The sequence below is a fragment of the Hyla sarda genome, chromosome 2 (assembly GCF_029499605.1).
Source record: "Hyla sarda isolate aHylSar1 chromosome 2, aHylSar1.hap1, whole genome shotgun sequence".
NCBI lineage: Eukaryota > Metazoa > Chordata > Amphibia > Anura > Hylidae > Hyla > Hyla sarda.
Window position 1 is genome coordinate 80,442,461 of NC_079190.1, and position 21,905 is coordinate 80,464,365.

General features: G+C 44.4%; 1 protein-coding gene across 1 annotated transcript in view; it reads left to right on the top strand.

The window, feature by feature from the left end:
- The window catches only part of PRKAG1 (protein kinase AMP-activated non-catalytic subunit gamma 1), a 62,840-nt gene that overhangs the window by 25,120 nt on the left and 15,815 nt on the right, over nucleotides 1-21,905 (top strand). The window lies entirely within an intron of this gene.

Below are 21,905 nucleotides of genomic sequence, written 5' to 3' on the forward strand. Positions count from 1 at the left end.
CTCACACTGCCTCCTCCATAGTGTTTATTAACACCTCACACTGCTCCTCCATAGTTGTTATATAACACTCACATCCTCCTCCATAGTGTTATCATAACACCTCACACTGCTCCTCCATAGTGTTATATACACCTCACACTGCTCCTCCATAGTGTTATATACACCTCACTATCCTCCTCCATAGTGTTATATACACCTCACACTGCTCCTCCATAGTGTTTATATACCTCACACTGCTCCCTCCATAGTGTTATATACACCTCACCCTGCTCCTCCATAGTGTTATATACACCTCACACTGCTCCTCCATAGTGTTATATACACCTCACACTGCTCCTCCATAGTGTTATATACACCTCACACTGCTCCTCCATAGTGTTATATACACCGCGCCGGCTCCTCCATAGTGTTATATACACCTCACACTGCTCCCTCCATAGTGATATATACACCTCACACTGCTCCTCCATAGTGTTATATACACCTCACACTGCTCCCTCCATAGTGTTATATACACCTCGCACTGCTCCTCCATAGTGTTATATACACCTCACACTGCTCCTCCATAGTGTTATATACACCTCACACTGCTCCTCCATAGTGTTATATACACCTCACACTGCTCCTCCATAGTGTTATATACACCTCACACTGCTCCTCCATAGTGTTATATACACCTCACACTGCTCCTCCATAGTGTTATATACACCGCGCGGCTCCTCCATAGTGTTATATACACCTCACACTGCTCCTCCATAGTGTTATATACACCCGCGCGGCTCCTCCATAGTGTTATATACCTCACACTGCTCCTCCATAGTGTTATATACACCTCGCACTGCTCCTCCATAGTGTTATATACACCTCACACTGCTCCCTCCATAGTGTTATATACACTCACTCTCCTCCTCCATAGTGTTATATACACCTCACACTGCTCCTCCATAGTGTTATATACACCTCGCACTGCTCCTCCATAGTGTTATATACCTCACACTGCTCCTCCATAGTGTTATATACACCTCACACTGCTCCTCCATAGTGTTATATACACCGCCGACGGCTCCTCCATAGTGTTATATACACCGCGCGGCTCCTCCATAGTGTTATATACACCTCACACTGCTCCTCCATAGTGTTATATACACCGCGCCACTGCTCCTCCATAGTGTTATATATACCCTCACACTGCTCCCTCCATAGTGTTATATACCCTCACACTGCTCCTCCATAGTGTTATATACACCTCACACTGCTCCTCCATAGTGTTATATACACCTCACACTGCTCCTCCATAGTGTTATATACCTCACACTGCTCCTCCATAGTGTTCTATACACCTCACACTGCTCCTCCATAGTGTTATATACACCTCACACTGCTCCTCCATAGTGTTATATACACCTCACACTGCTCCTCCATAGTGTTATATACACCTCACACCTCGCTCCTCCATAGTGTTATATACACCTCACACTGCTCCTCCATAGTGTTAATATACACCTCACACTGCTCCTCCATAGTGTTTATATACACCCTCACCACTGCTCCTCCATAGTGTTATATACACCTCACACTGCTCCCTCCATAGTGTTATATACACCTCACACTGCTCCTCCATAGTGTTATATACACCTCACACTGCTCCCTCCATAGTGTTATATACACCTCACACTGCTCCTCCATAGTGTTATATACACCTTACACTGCTCCTCCATAGTGTTATATACACCTCACACTGCTCCTCCATAGTGTTATATACACCTCACACTGCTCCTCCATAGTGTTATATACACCTCACACTGCTCCTCCATAGTGTTATATACACCTCACTATCCTCCTCCATAGTGTTATATACACCTCACACTGCTCCTCCATAGTGTTATATACACCTCACACTGCTCCTCCATAGTGTTATATACACCTCACAACTGCTCCCCCCATAGTTTTATATACACCTCACACTGCTCCTCCATAGTGTTATATACAACCTCACACTGCTCCTCCATAGTGTTATATACACCTCACACTGCTCCTCCATAGTGTTATATACACCTCACACTGCTCCTCCATAGTGTTATATACACCTCACTCTGCTCCTCCATAGTGTTATATACACCTCACACTGCTCCTCCATAGTGTTATATACACCTCACACTGCTCCTCCATAGTGTTATATACACCTCACTCTCCTCCTCCATAGTGTTATATACACCTCACTCTCCTCCTCCATAGTGTTATATACACCTCACTCTCCTCCTCCATAGTGTTATATACACCTCACACTGCTCCTCCATAGTGTTATATACCTCACACTGCTCCTCCATAGTGTTATAAACACCTCACTCTGCTCCTCCATAGTGTTTATATACACCTCACTCTGCTCCTCCATAGTGTTATATACACCTCACACTGCTCCTCCATAGTGTTATATACACCGCCGCGGCTCCTCCATAGTGTTATATACACCGCGCGGCTCCTCCATAGTGTTATATACCTCACACTGGCTCCTCCATAGTGTTATATACACCTCACACTGCTCCTCCATAGTGTTATATACACCTCACTCTGCTCCTCCATAGTGTTTATATACACCTCACACTGCTCCTCCATAGTGTTAAATACCTCACACTGCTCCTCCATAGTGTTATATACACCTCACACTGCTCCCTCCATAGTGTTATATACACCTCACTCTCCTCCTCCATAGTGTTATATACACCTCACACTGCTCCTCCATAGTGTTATATACACCTCACTCTCCTCCTCCATAGTGTTATATAACACCTCACTCTCCTCCTCCATAGTGTTATATACACCTCACACTGCTCCTCCATAGTGTTATATACACCTCACCACTGCTCCCTCCATAGTGTTATATACACCTCACACTGCTCCTCCATAGTGTTATATACACCTCACTCTGCCTCCTCCATAGTGTTATATACCCTCACACTGCTCCTCCATAGTGTTATATACACCTCACACTGCTCCTCCATAGTGTTATATACACCTCACTCTGCTCCTCCATAGTGTTATATACCTCACACTGCTCCTCCATAGTGTTATATACACCTCACACTGCTCCTCCATAGTGTTATATACACCTCACACTGCTCCTCCATAGTGTTATATACACCGCGCGGCTCCTCCATAGTGTTATATACACCGCGCGGCTCCTCCATAGTGTTATATACCTCACACTGCTCCTCCATAGTGTTATATTACACCTCACACTGCTCCTCCATAGTGTTATATACACCTCACTCTGCTCCTCCATAGTGTTATATACACCTCACACTGCTCCTCCATAGGTGTTATATACCTCACACTGCTCCTCCATAGTGTTATATACACCTCACCTGCTCCTCCATAGTGTTATATACACCTCACACTGCTCCTCCATAGTGTTATATACACCTCACACTGCTCCTCCATAGTGTTATATACACCTCACTCTGCTCCTCCATAGTGTTATATACACCTCACACTGCTCCTCCATAGTGTTATATACACCTCACACTGCTCCTCCATAGTGTTATATACACCGCGCGGCTCCCTCCATAGTGTTATATACACCGCGCGGCTCCTCCATAGTGTTATATACCTCACACTGCCTCCTCCATAGTGTTATATACACCTCACTCTGCTCCTCCATAGTGTTATATACCTCACACTGCTCCTCCATAGTGTTATATACACCTCACTCTGCTCCTCCATAGTGTTATATACACCTCACACTGCTCCTCCATAGTGTTATATACACCGCGCGGCTCCTCCATAGTGTTATATACACCGCGCGGCTCCTCCATAGTGTTATATACCTCACACTGCTCCTCCATAGTGTTATATACACCTCACTCTGCTCCTCCATAGTGTTATATACCTCACACTGCTCCTCCATAGTGTTATATACACCTCACTCTGCTCCTCCATAGTGTTATATACACCTCACACTGCTCCTCCATAGTGTTATATACCTCACACTGCTCCTCCATAGTGTTATATACACCTCACACTGCTCCTCCATAGTATTATATACACCTCACACTGCTCCTCCATAGTGTTATATACACCTCACACTGCTCCTCCATAGTGTTATATACCTCACACTGCTCCTCCATAGTGTTATATACACCTCACACTGCTCCTCCATAGTGTTATATACCTCACACTGCTCCTCCATAGTGTTATATACACCTCACACTGCTCCTCCATAGTGTTATATACCTCACACTGCTCCTCCATAGTGTTATATACACCTCACACTGCTCCTCCATAGTGTTATATACACCTCACTCTCCTCCTCCATAGTGTTATATACACCTCACTCTCCTCCTCCATAGTGTTATATACACCTCACACTGCTCCTCCATAGTGTTATATACACCTCACACTGCTCCTCCATAGTGTTATAAACACCTCACACTGCTCCTCCATAGTGTTATATACACCTCACTCTGCTCCTCCATAGTGTTATATACCTCACACTGCTCCTCCATAGTGTTATATACACCTCACACTGCTCCTCCATAGTGTTATATACACCTCACACTGCTCCTCCATAGTGTTATATACACCTCACACTGCTCCTCCATAGTGTTATATACACCGCGCGGCTCCTCCATAGTGTTATATACACCGCGCGGCTCCTCCATAGTGTTATATACCTCACACTGCTCCTCCATAGTGTTATATACACCTCACACTGCTCCTCCATAGTGTTATATACACCTCACTCTGCTCCTCCATAGTGTTATATACACCTCACACTGCTCCTCCATAGTGTTATATACACCGCGCGGCTCCTCCATAGTGTTATATACACCTCACACTGCTCCTCCATAGTGTTATATACCTCACACTGCTCCTCCATAGTGTTATATACACCTCACACTGCTCCTCCATAGTGTTATATACACCTCACACTGCTCCTCCATAGTGTTATATACACCTCACCCTGCTCCTCCATAGTGTTATATACACCTCACACTGCTCCTCCATAGTGTTATATACACCTCACTCTGCTCCTCCATAGTGTTATATACACCTCACTCTGCTCCTCCATAGTGTTATATACACCTCACACTGCTCCTCCATAGTGTTATATACACCGCGCGGCTCCTCCATAGTGTTATATACACCGCGCGGCTCCTCCATAGTGTTATATACCTCACACTGCTCCTCCATAGTGTTATATACACCTCACTCTGCTCCTCCATAGTGTTATATACCTCACACTGCTCCTCCATAGTGTTATATACACCTCACTCTGCTCCTCCATAGTGTTATATACACCTCACACTGCTCCTCCATAGTGTTATATACCTCACACTGCTCCTCCATAGTGTTATATACACCTCACACTGCTCCTCCATAGTATTATATACACCTCACACTGCTCCTCCATAGTGTTATATACACCTCACACTGCTCCTCCATAGTGTTATATACACCTCACACTGCTCCTCCATAGTGTTATATACACCTCACACTGCTCCTCCATAGTGTTATATACACCTCACACTGCTCCCCCATAGTGTTATATACACCTCACACTGCTCCTCCATAGTGTTATATACACCTCACTCTGCTCCTCCATAGTGTTATATACCTCACACTGCTCCTCCATAGTGTTATATACACCTCACACTGCTCCTCCATAGTGTTATATACACCTCACACTGCTCCTCCATAGTGTTATATACACCTCACACTGCTCCTCCATAGTGTTATATACACCTCACACTGCTCCTCCATAGTGTTATATACACCTCACACTGCTCCTCCATAGTGTTATATACACCTCACACTGCTCCTCCATAGTGTTATATACACCTCACACTGCTCCTCCATAGTGTTATATACCTCACACTGCTCCTCCATAGTGTTATATACACCTCACACTGCTCCTCCATAGTGTTATATACACCTCACACTGCTCCTCCATAGTGTTATATACACCTCACACTGCTCCTCCATAGTGTTATATACACCTCACACTGCTCCTCCATAGTGTTATATACACCTCACACTGCTCCTCCATAGTGTTATATACACCTCACACTGCTCCTCCATAGTGTTATATACACCTCACACTGCTCCTCCATAGTGTTATATACACCTCACACTGCTCCCCCATAGTGTTATATACACCTCACACTGCTCCCCCATAGTGTTATATACACCTCACACTGCTCCTCCATAGTGTTATATACACCTCACACTGCTCCTCCATAGTGTTATATACACCTCACACTGCTCCTCCATAGTGTTATATACACCTCACACTGCTCCTCCATAGTGTTATATACACCTCACACTGCTCCTCCATAGTGTTATATACACCTCACTCTCCTCCTCCATAGTGTTATATACACCTCACACTGCTCCTCCATAGTGTTATATACACCTCACTCTCCTCCTCCATAGTGTTATATACACCTCACTCTCCTCCTCCATAGTGTTATACACCTCACTCTCCTCCTCCATAGTGTTATATACACCTCACACTGCTCCTCCATAGTGTTATATACACCTCACACTGCTCCTCCATAGTGTTATATACACCTCACACTGCTCCTCCATAGTGTTATATACACCTCACACTGCTCCCCCATAGTGTTATATACACCTCACACTGCTCCCCCATAGTGTTATATACACCTCACACTGCTCCTCCATAGTGTTATATACACCTCACACTGCTCCTCCATAGTGTTATATACACCTCACACTGCTCCTCCATAGTGTTATATACACCTCACACTGCTCCTCCATAGTGTTATATACACCTCACACTGCTCCTCCATAGTGTTATATACACCTCACTCTCCTCCTCCATAGTGTTATATACACCTCACACTGCTCCTCCATAGTGTTATATACACCTCACTCTCCTCCTCCATAGTGTTATATACACCTCACTCTCCTCCTCCATAGTGTTATACACCTCACTCTCCTCCTCCATAGTGTTATATACACCTCACACTGCTCCTCCATAGTGTTATATACACCTCACTCTCCTCCTCCATAGTGTTATATACACCTCACTCTCCTCCTCCATAGTGTTATACACCTCACTCTCCTCCTCCATAGTGTTATACACCTCGCTCTCCTCCTCCATAGTGTTATACACCTCGCTCTGCTCCTCCATAGTGTTATATACACCTCACACTGCTCCTCCATAGTGTTATATACACCTCACACTGCTCCTCCATAGTGTTATATACACCTCACACTGCTCCTCCATAGTGTTATATACACCTCACTATCCTCCTCCATAGTGTTATATACACCTCACACTGCTCCTCCATAGTGTTATATACACCTCACACTGCTCCTCCATAGTGTTATATACACCTCACACTGCTCCTCCATAGTGTTATATACACCTCACTATCCTCCTCCATAGTGTTATATACACCTCACACTGCTCCTCCATAGTGTTATATACACCTCACTCTCCTCCTCCATAGTGTTATATACACCTCACACTGCTCCTCCATAGTGTTATATACACCTCACTCTCCTCCTCCATAGTGTTATATACACCTCACTCTCCTCCTCCATAGTGTTATACACCTCACTCTCCTCCTCCATAGTGTTATATACACCTCACACTGCTCCTCCATAGTGTTATATACACCTCACTCTCCTCCTCCATAGTGTTATATACACCTCACTCTCCTCCTCCATAGTGTTATACACCTCACTCTCCTCCTCCATAGTGTTATACACCTCGCTCTCCTCCTCCATAGTGTTATACACCTCGCTCTGCTCCTCCATAGTGTTATATACACCTCACACTGCTCCTCCATAGTGTTATATACACCTCACACTGCTCCTCCATAGTGTTATATACACCTCACACTGCTCCTCCATAGTGTTATATACACCTCACTATCCTCCTCCATAGTGTTATATACACCTCACACTGCTCCTCCATAGTGTTATATACACCTCACACTGCTCCTCCATAGTGTTATATACACCTCACACTGCTCCTCCATAGTGTTATATACACCTCACTATCCTCCTCCATAGTGTTATATACACCTCACACTGCTCCTCCATAGTGTTATATACACCTCACACTGCTCCTCCATAGTGTTATATACACCTCACTATCCTCCTCCATAGTGTTATATACACCTCACACTGCTCCTCCATAGTGTTATATACACCTCACACTGCTCCTCCATAGTGTTATATACACCTCACACTGCTCCTCCATAGTGTTATATACACCTCACTATCCTCCTCCATAGTGTTATATACACCTCACACTGCTCCTCCATAGTGTTATATACACCTCACTCTCCTCCTCCATAGTGTTATATACACCTCACACTGCTCCTCCATAGTGTTATATACACCTCACTCTCCTCCTCCATAGTGTTATACACCTCACTCTGCTCCTCCATAGTGTTATACACCTCACTCTCCTCCTCCATAGTGTTATACACCTCACTCTGCTCCTCCATAGTGTTATACACCTCACTCTGCTCCTCCATAGTGTTATACACCTCACACTGCTCCTCCATAGTGTTATACACCTCACTCTCCTCCTCCATAGTGTTATACACCTCGCTCTCCTCCTCCATAGTGTTATACACCTCGCTCTGCTCCTCCATAGTGTTATACACCTCACTCTGCTCCTCCATAGTGTTATACACCTCACCTTTTTTTTCTCTTCTCTCCTCTACTCTGCCTCTAGCGGGAGGGGTAGATTGGTCACAGGTGCTTAAAGGAGAACTCCAGAATATAAAAATTGTCCCCCATACTGCCGGCAGTAAAAAAAATAAAGATGTACATACCTTCCTCCGCTCCCCCTGGGGCCTCCGGTAACCGGCTCCAGTCTCCGCCACGATCTTCTTCCTGGTTGCCGGTGGTCGGCGAGTCATACTGCGCTCAGCCAATCACCAGCCACAGCGAAGTCCAACTCGGCTGGCGATAGGCTGAGCAGCAGTGTGAGAACGCTTCAAGACACCAAATTCTTCACTACACCGGCACTTGGGGCCGAAAACGTCACACTGCCGCTCAGCCTATCGCCAGCTGAGTCGGGACTGCGGCTGGTGATTGGCTGAGCGCAGTATGACTCGCCGACCACCAGCAACCAGGAAGTGGAACGTGCCCCGGGGGAGCGGTGGAAGGTATGTACATCTTTTATTTTTTTACTTCCAGCAGTATGGGGGACAATTTTTATATTCTGGAGTTCTCCTTTAAATCTTAGTCTAGGACTCAGTTGTTGCGCTTGCTCTGTCTGAGTGTTGCTTTGGAAGAGAGGCAGCTGAAAGAGAGTTGTAAGACCGGAGATATCTGTTGTGAGGAGTGGAGCTGGAGTGACTTGTGTGAGTACTTACATTTGCACATAGAGGGATCACTGATAGAATTTTAACTTCTTAACCCCTTAAGGACTCAGCCCATTTTGGCCTTAAGGACTCAGACAATTTAATTTTTACGTTTTCATTTTTTCCTCCTCGCCTTCTAAAAATCATAACTCTTTTATATTTTCATCCACAGACTAGTATGAGGGCTTGTTTTTTGCGCGACCAGTTGTCCTTTGTAATGACATCACTCATTATATCATAAAATGTATGGCGCAACCAAAAAACACTATTTTTGTGGGGAAATTAAAACGAAAAACGCAATTTTGCTAATTTTGAAAGGTTTTGTTTTCACGCCGTACAATTTCTGGTAAAAATGACATGTGTTCTTTATTCTGAGGGTCAATACGATTAAAATGATACCCATTATTATATACTTTTATATTATTGTTGCGCTTAAAAAAAATCACAAACTTTTTAACCAAATTAGTACGTTTATAATCCCTTTATTTTGATGACCTATAACTTTTTTATTTTTCCGTATAAGCGGCGGTATGGGGGCTCATTTTTTGCGCCATGATCTGTACTTTTTTTTGATACCACATTTGTATATAAAAAACTTTTAATACATTTTTTATAATTTTTTTTTTAATAAAATGTATTAAAAAAGTAGGAATTTTGGACTTTTTTAATTTTTTTTCGTTCACGCCGTTCACCGTACGGGATCATTAACATTTTATTTTAATAGTTCGGACATTTACGCACGCGGCGATACCAAATATGTCTATAAAAAATGTTTTTTACGCTTTTTGGGGGTAAAATAGGAAAAAACGGACGTTTTACTTTTTTATTGGGGGAGGGGATTTTTCACTTTTTTTTTACTTTTACTTTTACATTTTTTTACATTTTTTTTTACACTTGAATAGTCCCCATAGGGGACTATTCATAGCAATATCATGATTGCTAATACTGATCTGTTCTATGTATAGGACATAGAACAGATCAGTATTATCGGTCATCTCCTGCTCTGGTCTGCTCGATCACAGACCAGAGCAGGAGACGCCGGGAGCCGCACGGAGGAAGGTGAGGGGACCTCCGTGCGGCGTTATGAATGATCGGATCCCCGCAGCAGCGCTGCGGGCGATCCGATCGTTCATTTAAATCGCGAACTGCCGCAGATGCCGGGATCTGTATTGATCCCGGCACCTGAGGGGTTAATGGCGGACGCCCGCGAGATCGCGGGCGTCGGCCATTGCCGGCGGGTCCCTGGCTGCGATCAGCAGCCGGGATCAGCCGCGCATGACACGGGCATCGCTCCGATGCCCGCGGTTATGCTTAGGACGTAAATGTACGTCCTGGTGCGTTAAGTACCACCTCACCAGGACGTACATTTACGTCCTGCGTCCTTAAGGGGTTAAGGACTCTATTTTCACCTTACAGACTCAGCAAACTTCCGTTTTTGCATTTTCGTTTTTTCCTCCTTCCCTTCTAAAAATCATAATGCTTTAAGTTTTGCACCTACAAACCCATATAAGGGCTTGTTTTATGCATCACCAATTGTACTTTGTGTGTATGATGTCTGTGTATACAGGGGTGTGGAAATTTAAAAAAAAACTACTTGTCCAAGGGACTAAAGCGGAACACAATCTACTTGTCCCTCAAGAAAATCTACTTGTCCTGGTAGATAAAATAATTTCAACCAAAATAGTCTGATCCCCCCCACTAGACCACCAGGGATGGATATAAGATCCTTTAGACACTGCTGACAGCGGTGATCTAATGGGTTAATAGGTGATCGCAGCATGCCAGGCTATTAGCGGAGGGAGAGCTGTAGATCCTCTTACACCCCAGACAAGCCCAGAAAAGTCTAGATGTAACTTTTTGATCACCTTATAAAAAATTTCTCATATGAAGTGACCAAAAATGAGCAATTCTGGACTATTATTTACATTTACACCGTTCACCGTACGGTTTAATTAACATCATATTTTAATAGTCCGGACATTTCCACATGCAGCGATACCACTTATGTTTATTTTTGTACATTATTTTTATTTAAAGAAAATTGGAAACTTTTATTAGGAAAGGGGCTTATTCACATACATACGCACTTTGTAAAATATTTTAATCACTATTTTTCAGTCTCAATAGGAACTTATGTGTTACTGGGCGGGGGGGGGGGGGGGGGTTCTGCTTCTCCTGTTTATGTGCTGCATTTTGTGTCAGAAAATGCTGGAAGTTGCATTTAGTTACTAGATAACTACAACACCCAGCATGCCCTGATACAGTCTATGGTTGTGTGGGTGTTGCAGCATGTTGCACTGTATAGTATTACAGTTAAGGTTATTGTGTAACATGCTGGGAGTTGTAGTTTTGGTTTGTGTCAGCTGCAGAGTCATAGTCTGTGTCAAGGAATACTGGGAATTACAGTTAGTAACTACAACACCCAGCATGCCCTGATGCAGCCTATAGCTCTGCAGCTGACCCGAACCAAAACTACAACTCCCAGCATGTTGCACTTTATAGTTCTACAGTTTAGGTTATGGTCCAACATGCTGGGAGTTGTAGTTTTGGTTCGGGCGTGTTTGTCTGCATCCGTGGGGCTCTTGGTCGTCGGGTGAGTATGAAGGGCGGGATTCTGGGGGTGCAATTTAGTGCGGGTGCCACTAAAAATAAATAAAATTAGATGGCACAACTGCCCTAATGCCCGACGTGACAGTCCGCTCCTATACAAAACATTCATGCATACACATATCATACACACACCCACCACTGCCCCCATATCATACATTACATACACACATACACTCACACCATACACACACCCGCCGCTGCCCACCCCACATCATACATTACATACACATCACACATAGACATCATACACACATACACTCACACCATACATATCCACCAGTGTTTCCCAACCAGGGTGCCTCCAGCTGTTGCAAAACTACAACTCCCAGCATGCCCAGGGCTGGAGGCACCCTGGTTGGGAAACACTGATATACACCATACATATGCACACATCATACATACACCTGCCGCTGCCCCCCATCATACATTACATACACACATCACACTCACACTCACACCATACATATACAACCACCCTTCCTGCCGCCGCCTGTATTCTCTGCCTCCTCACCTGAGCCGCCATGAGTGGACATCAGAGCTGTAGTCCCGGCCGGTGTGAGGTGAGATTTCCGTCCTCCCCCTGCTCTGTGTTTTCCCCGTGCAAACTAGCAACCTCCCCGTGGTGGATTAGGTCCTGTCTAGACAGAGCAGGGGAGGGGGAGGGGGGAGCTGTGTGTGGGGGATGGAGCTGTGTGTGGGGGATGGAGCTGTGTGTGGGGGATGGAGCAGTGTGCGGGGGATGGAGCTGTGTGTGGGGGATGGAGCTGTCTACATCCTCTCTTTCCCCTGCTGTGTCTTCTGAGCTCCGTCCATCCTCCAGGAGGGGAGATAAGGGGGCTCTGCAGTCAGCTGGAGGCCGCCGCCCCCTCCATACACTCTGAGCGCTGGTGTGAGGTACAGACTGCGCCTCACACCGACATTAAAGAAAAATAAGGGGGAAGGAAGTCTGTTTGTCCCTGCTCGCCCGATACAGGGCTAAATCTATAAACAATTCACCTGCCCGAAGCCCAAAACTACTTGTCCCGGGCGTCTGGCTATAGGATTTCCACATCCCTGGTATATATGATGTGTGTATGATGTCTGTGTATATATGATGTGTGTATGATGTCTGTGTATATATGATGTGTGTATGATGTCTGTGTATATATGATGTGTGTATGATGTCTGTGTATATAGGATGTGTATATATGATGTGTGTATGATGTCTGTGTATATATGATGTGTGTGTATGATGTCTGTGTATATATGATGTGTGTGTATGATGTCTGTGTATATATGATGTGTGTGTATGATGTCTGTGTATATATGATGTGTGTATGATGTCTGTGTATATATGATGTGTGTATGATGTCTGTGTATATATGATGTGTGTATGATGTCTGTGTATATATGATGTGTGTATGATGTCTGTGTATATATGATGTGTGTATGATGTCTGTGTATATAGGATGTGTGTATGATGTCTGTGTATATAGGATGTGTGTATGATGTCTGTGTATATAGGATGTGTGTATGATGTCTGTGTATATAGGATGTGTGTATGATGTCTGTGTATATATGATGTGTGTATGATGTCTGTGTATATATGATGTGTGTATGATGTCTGTGTATATATGATGTGTGTGTATGATGTCTGTGTATATATGATGTGTGTGTATGATGTCTGTGTATATATGATGTGTGTGTGTATGATGTATGTGTATATATGATGTGTGTATGATGTCTGTGTGTGTATGATGTGTGTATGATGTCTGTGTATATATGATGTGTGTAGGATGTCTGTGTATATATGATGTGTGTAGGATGTCTGTGTATGTATGATGTGTATATGATGTCTGTGTATGTATGATGTGTGTATGATGTCTGTGTATGTATGATGTGTGTATGATGTCTGTGTATGTATGATGTCTGTGTATGTATGATGTGTGTATGATGTCTGTGTATGTATGATGTGTGTATGATGTCTGTGTGTGTATGATGTGTGTATGATGTCTGTGTGTGTATGATGTGTGTAGGATGTCTGTGTATATATGATGTGTGTAGGATGTCTGTGTATGTATGATGTGTGTAGGATGTCTGTGTATGTATGATGTGTGTAGGATGTCTGTGTATGTATGATGTGTGTAGGATGTCTGTGTATGTATGATGTGTGTAGGATGTCTGTGTATGTATGATGTGTGTAGGATGTCTGTGTATGTATGATGTGTGTAGGATGTCTGTGTATGTATGATGTGTGTAGGATGTCTGTGTATGTATGATGTGTGTAGGATGTCTGTGTATGTATGATGTGTGTAGGATGTCTGTGTATGTATGATGTGTGTAGGATGTCTGTGTATGTATGATGTGTGTAGGATGTCGATGTGTGTATGATGTCTGTGTATGTATGATGTGTGTATGATGTCTGTGTATGTATGATGTGTGTATGATGTCTGTGTCTATATGATGTGTGTATGATGTCTGTCTATATGATGTCTGTATGTATGATGTGTGCATGATGTCTGTGTATGTATGATGTGTGTATGATGTCTGTGTATGTATGATGTATGTATGATGTGTGTATGATGTCTGTGTATATATGATGTGTGTATGATGTCTGTGTCTATATGATGTCTGTGTGTATGATGTCTGTGTCTATATGATGTCTGTATATGTATGATGTGTGTATGATGTCTGTGTATGTATGATGTGTGTATGATGTCTGTGTAGATATGATGTGTGTATGATGTCTGTGTGTGTATGATGTGTGTATGATGTCTGTGTATATATGATGTGTGTAGGATGTCTGTGTATATATGATGTGTGTAGGATGTCTGTGTATGTATGATGTGTGTAGGATGTCTGTGTATATATGATGTGTGTAGGATGTCTGTGTATGTATGATGTGTGTAGGATGTCTGTGTATGTATGATGTGTGTAGGATGTCTGTGTATGTATGATGTGTGTATGATGTCTGTGTCTATATGATGTCTGTGTGTATGATGTCTGTGTGTATATGATGTCTGTATATGTATGATGTGTGTATGATGTCTGTGTATGTATGATGTGTGTATGATGTCTGTGTAGATATGATGTGTGTATGATGTCTGTGTATGTATGATGTGTGTATGATGTGTGTATGATGTCTGTGTATGATGTGTGTATGATGTCTGTGTATATATGATGTGTGTGTATGATGTCTGTGTATATATGATGTGTGTGTATGATGTCTGTGTATATATGATGTGTGTGTATGATGTCTGTGTATATATGATGTGTGTGTGTGATGTCTGTAGATATGATGTGTGTGTGTGATGTCTGTGTAGAGATGTGTGTATGATGTCTGTGTAGAGATGTGTGTATGATGTCTGTAGATATGTGTGTATGATGTCTGTGTAGATATGATGTGTGTATGATGTTTGTGTAGATATGATGTGTGTATGATGTCTGTGTCTATATGATGTGTGTATGATGTCTGTGTCTATATGATGTCTGTATGTATGATGTGTGTATGATGTCTGTGTAGATATGTGTATGATGTCTGTGTATGTATGATGTGTGTATGATGTCTGTGTATGTATGATGTGTGTATGTCTGTGTATGTATGATGTGTGTATGATGTCTGTGTGTGTATGATGTCTGTGTATGATGTCTGTGTATATATGATGTCTGTGTATATATGATGTGTGTGTATGATGTCTGTGTATATATGATGTGTGTGTATGAAGTCTGTGTATATATGATGTGTGTGTATGATGTCTGTGTATATATGATGTGTGTGTATGATGTCTGTGTAGATATGATTGTGTGTGTGTGATGTCTGTGTAGATATGATGTGTGTGTATGATGTCTGTGTAGATGTGTGTGTATGATGTCTGTGTAGATATGTGTGTATGATGTCTGTGTAGATGTGTATGATGTCTGTGTAGATATGTGTGTATGATGTCTGTGTAGATATGATGTGTGTATGATGTCTGTGTAGATATGATGTGTGTGTGTATGAGGTCTGTGTAGATATGATGTGTGTGTATGTCTGTGTATATATGATGTGTGTGTGTGTGTGTGATGTCTGTGTAGATATGATTGTGTATATATGATGTGTGTATGATTGTGTATGTATGATGTGTGTATGATTGTGTGTGTATGATGTGTGTATGATTGTGTGTGTATGATGTGTGTATGATGTATGTATGATGTGTGTGTATGATGTCTGTGTGTATGATTGTGTATGTATGATGTGTGTATGATGTCTGTGTGTGATTGTGTGTGTGTATGATGTCTGTGTGTGATTGTGTGTGTGTATGATGTGTGTGTATGATGTGTGTGTATGATGTGTGTGTATGATGTGTGTGTATGATGTCTGTGTGTGTATGATGTGTGTGTGTGTATGATGTGTGTGTGTGTATGATGTGTGTGTATGATGTCTGTGTGTGTATGATGTGTGTGTATGATGTCTGTGTGTGTATGATGTGTGTGTACAACTCCCAGCATGTTACACAATAACCTTAACTGTACTACTATACAGTGATGGCGAACCTTCTTGAGCCTGAGTGCCCAAACCGTAATGCACGCCATCAAAGCCCATCAAAGTGCCAGCACAGCAATTAAATCAGAATACTGATGTGTGTGGGGTCATGTATGTTTGAGGGGTGCTGTGTGTGTTTTTGGGGTATCGTTTGTCTAAAGTGCTGTTTGTGGGGGTGCTGATTGTGAGGTGCTGTTTGTGGGGGTGCTGTGTGTGTGTGTTTGAGGGGTGCTGTGTGAGAGGTGATGTGTGGCCGAGGGGTGCTGTGTTTTTGGGGTATGGTTTGTCTAAAGGTGCTATTTGTGGGGGTGCTGATTGTGAGGTGCTGTGTGAGAGGTCATGTGTGGCTGAGGGGTGCTGTGTGTTTTTGGGGTATCGTTTGTCTAAAGGTGCTATTTGTGGGGGTGCTGATTGTGAGGTGCTGTTTGTGGGGGTGCTGTGTGAGAGGTGATGTGTGGCCGAGGGGTGCTGTGTGTTAGAGGTGCTATGTGTTTGAGTGGTGTGTTTGAGGGGTGCTGAGTGTGTTTGAGGGGTGCTATGGGTGCTGTGTGGGGAATGGGGTGCCTAATATAAAATACATTAAAAAAATATTATTTCAGCTAGCGTGTTGCATGCTAGGTCGGTGCTGCAGTAGTTTATAGTATTTTTGCTGGTAGAAGAGCAAGGACTGCAGAGAGTGGGCCGTGTCCCGTGTATCAGAACAAAAAAGTTGCCTCTTTCAAGGTGCTTGTAGTTTTAAAACATCAAACCTTTAATCTGTATGCATTAAAAATAGAAAAAGGTGGACATCCATCATAAAAGAGAAGTGAAACTCCAACACGTTTTGAGCTAAATGTAGTTTAGCTCAAAACGCACTGGAGTTTCACTTTTCTTTTATGATGTCCACCTTTTTCTATTTATAATGTATACAGATTAAAGGTTTGATGGTTTAATACTACAAGCACCGTTATCCTTGGAAGAGCTGGAGGCAACTTTCTTTTCTTTTGTTCTGATTCATGATACATATATACATACGTCATACATACATACACACATATTTTTATATATATATATATATATATATATATATATATACACACACACACACACATCATACATACATAATGCATAAATACATACAAACATCATACATATATAATACATGCATACATCACATATATAAAGGGGATCGACCGATTATCGGTATGGCCGATAATCACGATTTTGGGCATTATCGGTATCTGCAATTACCTTGCCGATAATGCTCCGCACCGCCCCCCACTGCACCGCGACCGCCCCCCCCCCGACTCGCCGCACCCACCGCACCGCGTCGCACCCCCCCACTGTAGTGCTGGGCGGTATACCGGTATGAACCGGATACCGTTTTTTTTTTCTCCCACGGTATGGATTTTTGCCCATACCGCTATACCCTCCCCCACCCTCCGAGTCAATAAAAAAAATTAAACTTACCCGTAATGGGGGTGGTCCGGGCCATCCATCCTTCCTGTAGTGTCCGGCGGCATTCCGGGTGGAGGGTGAACCGGTCCGGGCTGTCCTTCTCCGGGGGTTATCTTCTCCACTCCGGGCAGGCTCCAGCCTAGTACGCTGCATAGACGCCGTGACGTCAGGTGCGCCGCTGCGCACGGGCGTCACTGCTCAGCGGCGTCTATGCTGCGTTACTAGGCCGGAGCCTGCCCAGAGTGGAGAAGATGACCCCCGGAGAAGGACAGTCCGGACCGGTTCACCCTCCACCCGGAATGCCGCCGGACACTACAGGAAGGATGGATGGCCCAGACCACCCTGACAGGTAGGGGGAGAGAAACGGGTGGTGGCGGCCTATGGCACCGCAAAAGCCACTGCAGTGCATTGATTTAAAGCGCCCGCTTTAAATCAATGATCTGCAGCGGTGTCGCGGGGGGATAAATATCCGGTAACTTATACCGGAATATCGGTATAAGTTATCGGCTATCGGCCCTAACCTCCACCGATTATCGGTATCGGCCCTAAAAAAACGATATCGGTCGATCCCTAATATATAATACATACATATGCACATCATCCATTATACATACACAAAGCCATAATATATACATATACACATCATACATAAATACATCATACATACATAATACACACAACCATACATACATAATACACACCATACATATTACACACATCATACATACATATATCCCACCCCCCTCCCGTCCACGGTCGCCTAACCCCAGTCATTTCTCACCAGCTTTGCACCATCGCCCACTTCTTCCTCACGCCGAGGAATGGACACCCGGCGCCAGGAGTTGGAAGCAGACGTGCGCAGCTGCGGGGCAGCCCCTGCGCTTTCCGTTAGCGCAGCAGTGTGCGCGGCCGGGGAAGGAGGGAGGAGCGGCCCGGAGGAAGGTGTAAAGAGCAGCCAAAGGGGATAGAGCGGCCGGAGGACTGGGGGGATAGAGCGGCCGTAGGAGAGGGGGGATAGAACGTCCGGAAGACTGGGGGGGATAGAGCGGCCGTAGCCGCAAGTAAAAAATAAATACATTTTTAGACATTCCACAAAGACAGATGGCCGGCCAACCGGTGTGCCCTGAAAGGCATCCATGGCGACCTATGGCCGCGTGCCCACAGAGGGGTTTCCAATCAAAAGACTCCATATATAAGTCCCTATGAAGACTGAAAAATAGTGATTAAAATATTTTAAGAAGTGCGTATATATGTGAATAAGCCCCTTTCCTAATAAAAGTTCTGATAATAAATGGTTCAGATAAAAACTACAGATCACGACACATAAGATTACCCTCATACATCCCTGTATATGGAGAGATTGGAGTTACAGGGGTCAGATGGGGCTTGCCTCGGGTGTAAAAGGAGCTTATAGCTCTCCGGCCGCTAATCCTGGCATGCTGCGATCGTCGTGGCCGCTATTAAACCATTAGATCACCAGTGTCTAAAGGGATCTTATATCCATCCCTGGTGGTCTAGTGGGGTGGATCGTACTATTTTGGTTCAAATTATTTCATCTACCAGGACAAGTGGATTTTCTTGAGGGACAATAGATTGTGTTCCGCTTTAGTCCCTTGGACAATTAGTTTTTTTTTTTTATTTCCACACCCCTGTGAGAGTTGTAGTTTGGCAACAACTGGAGGGCTACCGTTTGGGCACCACTGTAAAAGTGGTCTCCAAACGTAAAAGTGGTCTCCAGATGTTGCAAAACTACAACTCCCAGCATGCCCAGACAGCCTTTGGCTGTCTGGGCATGCTGGGAGTTGCAGTTTGGCACCCACTAGGAAGGGCAGCAGTAAATATTGCTTACTGCCCCCTTCCTTTCCCAAAGCCCCCCACCGTCATTTCACTACCGGCGCCTGTCTCCAGCGACGATCTGCAGGCCCCCAGGCCATCTTCTTCTCAGGTACCGGCCTCCATCTTCTCCCCCGTTCTGCCCGACATCCAGGGGTGGGCAGAACGGGGGTTGCCATGGCAACCCCCCCGTTCTGCGCTGCCATTGGTCAGAATCCGTTCTGACCAATGGCAGGGGATAGGAGGAGATCGCAGCACTGCGACCTCGCTCCTATCCCTCAGGATGATCAGGGATGTCACTGACAGCTCCGATCATCCCTATTTTCCGGATGATTGGGTCACCAGAGACCCGATCAGCCGGGAATAGCAGAAAATTGCATGTCTGAATTGACATGCGATTTTCTGCGATCGCCGACATGGGGGGGGTTCTCAGGACCCCCCCTTGGCGATGTGCCGGGATGCCTGCTTAATGATTTCAACTGGCATCCCGGTCCGGTCCCCAACCGTCTAGCGGCGGGGACCGGAATTCCCACGGGCGTATGCATACGCCCGGCGTCCTGAAGAGGTTAAATCTTAGTCTGGGACTCAGTTCTGAGCTTGCTCTGAGTGTTGCTTTGGAAGAGAGGCAGCTGAAAGAGAGTTGTAAAGCAGAAATTGGAGATCGCTGTGAGTCTTTGCTTACACTGTGGGGACTTTAAACTCAAAAGGTCTACTGAGAATTTAATTGTAATAGTTACTGTCTGTTTTTGGCTGTTAATGTGTGAAATCCCCATAACTAGATGGCCTCCATGTTGGAAAATGTAGTCCAGTGAGCATCTTGCACAATGTATGCAATCCTTCAACAGCAGTTTGAGGGGGCATATTGTACGAGTTGTGCTTATTGATTCTAGAGGGAATTGAGACAGGATAATCTGTGGATCATTTAGTAATATTTCCTTGTTTAGTTTTTAACGCAGTTATACCTTTCCTAACTTTCTCATTTTTGATCAAAGATATGAGACATTTGTTCATTTTACCCCCCTCCCAAAACCTTTGCTTCCCTGCAAAAAAAAACATTTTATTCCTAACTTTTAAACCTATCTATTTCCCCACTGCTCTTTATTTTTTATTGTTGATGGGTTAAGAAAAAGTTCTTCTGCTTGTTTTACCCTAATCAACGAAGGGAGATTTTACTGTATATACAGTGCCCCCGCAGCGCTATATACATACAGTGCCCCCCGCTGCACTACGCCCCCACAGTGCTTCTATATACATATAGCCCCCGCAGCACTATGTGTCATAAGGATTCTGTCAACTGGGGAAGCAGGCGGCATTGTGCTGAGCTTCCACCACCAGCCCGATCCCCTGCTGATAGAATCATGACTAGAGATGAGCGAACTTACAGTAAATTCGATTCGTCACGAACTTCTCGGCTCTGCAGTTGATGCTTTTCCTGCATAAATTAGTTCAGCTTTCAGGTGCTCCGGTGGGCTGGAGACTCTCTCCTAGGACTGTATCCACCTTTTCCAGCCCACCGGAGCACCTGAAAGCTGAACTAATTTATGCAGGAAAAGTCATCAACTGCCGAGCCGAGAAGTTCGTGACGAATCGAATTTACTGTAAGTTCGCTCATCTCTAATCATGACACATTTGACACATATCGCTGTGGGGGCACCATATCTAGCGCAGCAGGGAGCACTGTTTATACAGAGTTGTGTGGACACTTTCTATAGCGCTGCAGGGGCAATATATATATATATATATATATATATATAGCGCAGTGGGGGGCAAGACGTATAGCAGCGCTGGGGGGGTGGCAAGACATATAGTCCCCCCCGCAGCGCTTCTATAGAGATATGGCCCCTGCAGCACTATGTGACTTTAAAAACCCTGCTGGGAGCCCTGAATGGACATAAAATAAAAATACACTATATACATTGCAGGGGAGCAGACCCTGCCGCTCGCTCCCCTGCTTAATAACTTCTGATAGCATGAGCACGAATGTAGCCTCCCAGCCCCCCGCAGATTTCCGCAGCCAGGGAGTCTGTAGGCGGCTAACTTTTCATACTAACATGAAGAACTGATGCAAAAGGATGCCACAGAATGGTTAGTAGTGTGGTCTGTTTAGGAGGCAGTGACGGGAGAAAAGCGGACGGAAGACAACGGCCGTGTGAACGTAGCCTTACTAGTCA